Raw genomic sequence first — 7,700 nt, 5'->3', positions numbered from 1 at the left:
GTTGGTTTGTTTTAATATAGGAGTAAAAGAGCATGAGGCCTACTATTGGCTGGACAAAAATGACAGCCTTAAAATTATGTGTCTTCTAATTATAATAGGACAAATTATATATGCACTAAGGTATTTTAAAGACTATTTTTTTTTTTGCAGTGGAGGAGGATGGAAAAACGCAACTTTAGATGGCTTAATTACTAGAGACAAAGGAAGAAGGATCATGAGGAAATTGCTTCTATTCTCTGACTTTTTAAGAACTAAGCTCTCTAATGAGAACAATTTAATTCTAATTATAATAAGCGTGGTGAACAGTAGCCAAAACAGGCCTGGATCTAGAAGCACAGAAAGTACAAAAGTCAAGAAAGTATGAGAGCAAGAAGATGCTTTTTGAAACATCTACTGCTCGTTTCTTTCTGATGATGAAAGCCAGAAGCAGACATTCTAAATGAGCTATCCAAACTTCCCCACAGGCCAATCATCAAAGAGCTATTCTTTCTCCTATACCCCAGAGTTTCTCATTCTGACTCTTTCAGTACTTGATGAAAAGCCAATCAACCCAACCTGGCTCATGAGGGAGCCCAGGAGGTGACACTATGCCAACAGATTTGCCGGCTAACATCACTGATAGGAAGTACACAGCGATAACTCTAACTTACAGAGCAGCTAGCTTGGCTTACAAAGCGCACTGGTCAGCTGTCAGTTCCGTTGGGTTGACTCCAATCTTGGATGCTATATGGTTCTCCTGCCATCCTATTGCTCATCAGTCACCTGCACAAGAAATCGTCCTTCTGGTTACACAAACCAAAGGTCCAGAGTTGAATTTCACTGGTCCTAACTGGCCTGGGTTGGGTTATGTGCCAATTTTCAACCCAGCCACAGCACAGCCACTGAAGATGAGGAACAGTGAAATATATTTGAATATTTAGTCAATATCATATTCTTCCCTGCTGGGTCCAGGAGTTAGTTCCCTGACACTGAAATCATAGATCAAGTATTGGCAAATAAAATTTTAACAGTTGGAACATTCTTAATAAAGCATGTGCATCCCGCTGCTTCCTGGTCGTGATAAATATGTTTTGCCTTAAAAGAAAGCAAAATAAGAGGTAGATAGCGATGGCAAAATACCAGTATCTACCTTTGAGCAGCAACTGGGAGACTAGAGATTAAGAGAAAATAAAAGCTATGTAAATTAAAATGATTATTTTGTGTATAATTAATTAATGCTGGCAATTAATATGGTGGCAATTATTCCTTAGCCAGCTTTTTCCCAAATAACAGCACAGAGACGTTTTAATATTTCAAAGCCTTAAGCCTTAGCTGGGCAGACTCTGAACCAGCTCATCTGGGTTAACCTGACCACCTAGCCCCATCCAGCCACACGGCTAGCTACACCTTTCAGGGCCACACTTCTGTCTTCTCTCATGTCTCTTGAAGAAAAAGCTTTCTCTTTCTTTTCTTCCTCCTTCCCCTCCCCCTCTGCCTCTGCCTCCATGGCCTCCTCCTCCTTCTTCCAAGATCTCCCTCCCAGGAAGTCCCATCTTCCACTTCCTGCCTAGTTAATTGGCCATTAGATTTTTTATTAGAGCTAATCAGAGAATGCCTTAGGTAGGGAAGGAAGGATGGAGACACAATTTCACGCAGCGTATCGCAACAAAACTACTTTTGAAAGAACCCCCCAAAGGGGCAGCAAGATGGTTCCAGGAAGCCTGATAGCCTGAGTTCAATCCTTGGAACCTATATTAAGAAAAAAAAAAAAAACCAGGGTTGGGGATTTAGCTCAGTGGTAGAGCGCTTGCCTAGGAAGCCCAAGGCCCTGGGTTCGGTCCCCAGCTCCGGAAAAAAAAAAAAAAAAAAAAAAGAGAGAAAGTGCAAACATAAAGCCTTTAAAAAAAAAAGAAAAAAAAAACCCACAAATTTCACTTAGACTCGCACATACATGCATGCAGAATGCATGCTCTCACATACACACCTGCACACATGCACACACGTGAACGTGTGCTAAAAAAATTAATAACTAAGTGTTTTTAAATTTTCAAGCTACTGTCTTGAGGGGAGAAAAAACGTTTCGTTTGATCTCTTGTACATCAGGAATTAACTTGGCTCAGTGGGCAGAGGAGATACAAATCAGAGTTAGAAGGTAGGCGCTGCTGGCAAGTGCCTCGGCAAGCCGCGAAGCATGTCCTCACACCTGAAGGCCTGCGTTTATCCCCGAGAACCCACGTGGTGGAAGGAGAGAAGCAACTCCCACAAACTGTTCTCTGACCCCTGCGACTGGATTTAGGAACCTGCCCCCATAAACAAGCAAATAAATAAATGTAAATTAAAGTTCTAAAGTCAATGGGTGGAAACAACTTGCTAGCAGTTTGAGTTATCCAGTAATTAAGCAGAGGGCGTGAGGTAATAGTGGGTTCGCCATAGCAGGCCGCTGTCCTACCTTGCCATCTATTGCTGTGATAAGACACAGACCAAAACCAACATAGAGGAAGAAAGAGTTTATTTCGCCTTACAATTCCTAGATCACAACCCATCATGGAGGGAATTCAGGGCAGGAGTTTAAGGTAGGAACCTGGAGGCAGGAACCGAAGAAGAGTCCATGGAGGAACACCGCTTACTGTCTTGCTCTCTATGGCTTCCTCGACTGACTTTCTTATACAGATCAGGACCACCTGTCTCCCACAGTGGGCGTGGCCTGCCCACATCAATCCCTAAGTGAAAAAAAATGCCCCAGAAAAATGCACACAGATCAATGTGATGATGCCAGTTTTTCAAGTAAGGTTCCCTCTTCCCAGTCAATCTAGTTTATGTTAGGATGACAAAAAAAAAAAAAAAAAAAAAAATCTAACTAGCACAGAAGTCTTCAAGTAGAGTAAGGGTGACCACCTGTTAGGAGTGTCACAGAAGGACTCCAACATTGTGTGTGGAGATGTGTTCAAAGCTGCCTCTTAAATTCCTTTCCAGCTCTGATTCTAAATTATTGAGACTAGCATGAATAAAAGATCCAAGCCCACTCACGAACTAAATTATTCAACAAACGGCCATAGAGCTTTCAGCAGCGACGTTGAGTCTACTTGACTTTGGGTGACAGCAATTCTGCTTTACAAGGAAAGCAGATACGGATCTTTGACAACACTCAAATCAAAACATTAAAATTAATTTTATAAGAAAGCACCATCCATAGTCACATTCTCTGAGGGGGAAAAAAAAAAACACAGCACACTTTAAAATTCTGTTTGGAATTTGATCTATTTGTCCTCAGAATTTCATATCTGAAATTTTTAATACCTAAACTGAGCAGAGCTGAAAGTCCTTTACTACTGTTTTCTGCCTCGATCCTGGGGTGCAAGACACCAGAGTCGCTCTACTACTCTCAGTCCGAAGTGACTTCTCTTGTTCCTTTGCTTTAGATTCCCTTTGTTGGTTTTGAAAATGTTCTCAATATCTATGGTAGCCAAGACAGGCCTGAAACTCACTGTCTAGGCTCAGCTGGCCTTCAGCCCTCCATCTTCCTGCCTTATGTTATACTTTAAAATGTTCACCATAAAACTTCACCTTAGACTGAATGTAGTTCTACTTGGACATCTTTAAACAAACAACGTTTAAAATATTATCCAACTTTTATTTTTAACAAACAATACTTACATGCAACTCAAGAGGCAATGATATATCACAGATGTGGTAACATAGAATACTATGTCAAGTTAATCGACATATCCAGAGCCTCAATGGCTTACTGCTTTTTAGAACTAGAACATTTTCAATGTCTGCATTCAGCAACTTTGAAGTACATAATGGAGTGTTATTAACTATGGGACTATAGTGACCACAGGGCACAAGTGGAAAGTTTATTCTCCCTATCTAATGGCAACTTTGTTCCCTTTGAATAGCTTCCCCTTTGTCCAGGGCACACCCTTTTGAATTGGTTCCTATCCGGCCTTAGCGATACAGATACCTTTATAGCTGAGTGTGTACCGTCCTAAGAATGCTCTTAGTTTGCCAAGCTATCTCCCTAAAGCATTATCTATGTTTTAAGGACACAGACAGATGCTGAGTGGTAGTTTGTAATTGGTTCCTTTCCTTTTTCCTTTTCCTTCTCTCTTTTTTCTCTCTCTTCCTCCCCCTTTTCTCCCTCTCCCCCTGCCCCTTTCTCTTCCGTTCCCCCTCCCTCCTGCTCCCTTCATGAGTTTGATAGCTTTCTCATGCTTGCCCCTCCTCCACCCCCCCCCCCATGACAACATTTCTACTTCGAGGAAACAAATCCACAGGCTGCTGAGCAAACACACCAGAGGAAAGAAAGAGAAGAGAGGGTGTGAATGAATTCCAAGAGCAGGACAAATTGTCTTCCGCAGTGGACTAACTGGGACGGTTAATCTGCACCGTGTACTGCTCTTCTGATTTGCTTGCTGTTGCTATGGTAGACAGTATGACTAAGGGCAACTTGTGGAGGAAAGGGTTTATTTGACATTCAGGTCACAGTAGACCTTTGAAGGAAATTGAGGCAGGAGTTCGAGGCAGGAACTGAAGCAGAGACCTGAGGATTGCCGCTTTCTGGTTTTCTTATACTGGCTTGCAGCCGTTTTCTTACACAGCCCAGACCCACCTGCCCAGAGATGACACCCACCACACACAGTGGACTGGATCCTCCATCAAGCAGAAATTGAGAAATGCCTCATAGAGTTGCCGCGCACACAGACCAATCTGATGCAAGAAATTCAATGGTAATTTTCTCTTCTCAAGATTGTGTAGGTTGTGTCAAGTTGACAACAGCTGGAAAGATGGGCGAATGAATCTGGTGGAGAAGCATTAAAAGAAAGGTATAAAGGGGTGACAGTGTGATATAAAGTCACTGTTAGAGCAACTGCACAGGCCATGCTGTGCTACCCAGGACACTCTGTAGACAAGTGCACTGTGCCACTTAATTCCTGGGGAACAGGCAAGTATACTAGAAAAAAAAATTGCAGTTTGACATGTTGTAGTTGCCTAGGTAATAACAATCTTAGATTTCCCACAGGCAAATGGCTGATAGCTTTCTTTAGATGTTACTCATATGGCTCAGAGAGTAAAAATAGCCCACTTTTCCCATAAAATGCACTTGAAAGTGTATGATCTTGGATTTAATCTGAATAATGTCTTTAATGTCTTGTGTAGATACTATTATTAGATTTGTAGCAATTCGACAAATTCTCTGGGTCTCTAAGAAAAACAATTTCTTGGGAACAAAAGCATATCGTTTGCAAAATAAAAAAAAAAAAAACCAAAAACAAAGTAAACAAGTGTGAACCATAGAAAAAGACTACTGACATAGAACTCTGACCAGGCCTTGGTAAAAGTTTTAATTTTATTTTACTTTGCCCAAGAGAAGGATGTGAGAATGTGGTATTAAAAGGCAAAGTTTCCTGAGAGTAGGGCTACCTGTCTTAGCTCAATATCTCCTAGGCTTCAGTAATGACCTACTGAAACACTAAATGACAACACTTCTCAAAGAATTAAGGAGCCTCTGTCAGCCTCCATAGCATATACAGGCTCAGGCCTCTAGAGGTAGATGCAGGAGAGACTTGAGTGCAGGCCAGCTGGTGTTTCTGAAGCAGGACCTTGCCTTGGAAAAGGAGGAGGAAGAGAAGCAATGACCATTAAGAGAAAACCAGACAGCAAGTTCTAAAGGACTCGGGCGCTGAACGGGCTAAGCTCTGGATGCCGTTTGAGCTCTCACAGATGCAAGCAGCTTCCCTTCATTCTGCCTAGTGGACCAATGAGTAGCTGTTGGACTCTCTGCACTAATGCAAGCATTCTAAGGAGGGACACAAATGTCTTAAGTTCAGAGAACTGGCAGAAAAGGCTAATGTTCCCTGCTCCTAGAGTTGGTTTTTCTTAAAGATCGTTTATAGGGAACGATAGTCAAAAGGAAATTTCAAAACTGAAATGAAATGTTGCCATTAGACAAAAAGAATGAGAATGTATATAATCAGAAGCCAACATCACCCTGTTTGGAAAGAAGAACGTGTCTAGTGAGAAAAGCTGGGAGAACAAGAGAGAGTACTTGCTCATATTCACACACACACACACACACACACACACACACACACACACACATACACACAGACACACAGACACATACACATAGACACATACACACAGACACACACATACAAACATATACAGATACAAGCACACACACACACAGACACACACACACACACACACACACACACACACACACACACACACCATTACTCTCTTGTCCTCTCAGCCTTTCCCACAGATGCTTTCCTCTTTCTGTTTATAAACATAGAACATGGAGCTGGAGAGATGGCTCAGTGGTTAAGAGCACTGACTGCTCTTCCAGAGTTCCTGAGTTCAATTCCCAGCAACCACATGGTGGCTCACAACCATCTGTAATGGGACCTGATGCCCTCTTCTGGTGTGTCTGAAGACAATGACAGTTTACAGTGTACTTATAAACATAGAACATTTATTACTGTCATCTAAGATTTTAAAGACAGACATTAAGCCAGATTCTTTTTTCTAATTTGTGATGTCCAAAAGCATATCTTTCTAGTCCCCGGGGAGAGCACATGTTTGGCAGAGACCATTAAAGAGGATTTGTGAGACGCCGGGTAAGATAGAAACTGGGTTACACCACAAACTGTAACAGTTAGACCGTGTGTAAGAAATGATGTTTGCATGTAGTACTGAGTACACAAGAGGGAGCGTGTGAGGTGTGAGCAAAGTATAGACAAGCTCCTGACGACCTCAAACAAAACCGCTGTTTAAAATAAGCCTGTGAATTCCTGCCAATTAAGTCTTTAGCTAGGCCTGAAGAAATTTTAGGTACCAGTCTTTTCTTTTTTTAAAAGGTTTATGTATTTATTTTACATAAATGAGTACTCTGATGTACACCTGCATAACCAGGAGAGGGCATCAGATGCCACCATCTGATTGTGAGTCACCATCTGATTACTGGGATTTGAACTCAGGACCTCTGGAAGAACAGACAATGCTCTTAACTGCTGGGCCATCTCTCCAGCCCCTGAAGATATTTTAGGAGAGGATTTCCCAAATGACATACTCGTCTCTGGATCTATATGTTAAATATGAAATAACTTCCATTCAGAGTCTGATATACTGCCTACACCATAATCTTTTTCTCAATGCACAGATAAAAGGAAAGCACGAAAATTTGGTATTTTACTTTATGCGCCTCGGTTTACTCTTATAGCAAGAAAAAGAAAAACTGGATTTGTCTTTGTTATCAGTCACTGAGAGTTTTTTTAAAACCATTTCTAGAAATATACACTATGGCAGATAGACCACTAAATGACCCCAGGGCTCCAACAAGCAAGACACACTAGAAAGGAGAGAGAAGTAGGCACAGTCACTCTGAGATGCTTAGGGAGAAGAGGTAAAAGGAGAGAAGCAAGTGACAGAGATCCTGCATTCCCAGCTCAGTACGAGCAGCCAACAACACAGCCAGGCACCGATGAGTGACTGCTGCAGCCTGCGTGGAGGTATACTGTGCGTTTCGGTTGTCTCTCACTCTCCTAAAACCTCACAGACGTGTTCACACCTTCACGTGCACAGCTCTCTCTCACATGGAGTTTCTCATTCTCAGTTGTCCTCTTTATACCGATAGCCTCACACAGACTTTCAGCACCTATGATCTCCCATACTACCCTGTCACAATAGACTCTGGGATACACAGTCTTCCACAA

Source organism: Rattus norvegicus, chromosome 2 (genome assembly GCF_021556685.1).
Source record: "Rattus norvegicus strain SHRSP/BbbUtx chromosome 2, alternate assembly SHRSP_T2T, whole genome shotgun sequence".
Classification (NCBI taxonomy): Eukaryota; Metazoa; Chordata; class Mammalia; order Rodentia; family Muridae; genus Rattus; species Rattus norvegicus.
Note: the sequence above shows the minus strand (reverse complement) of the source record.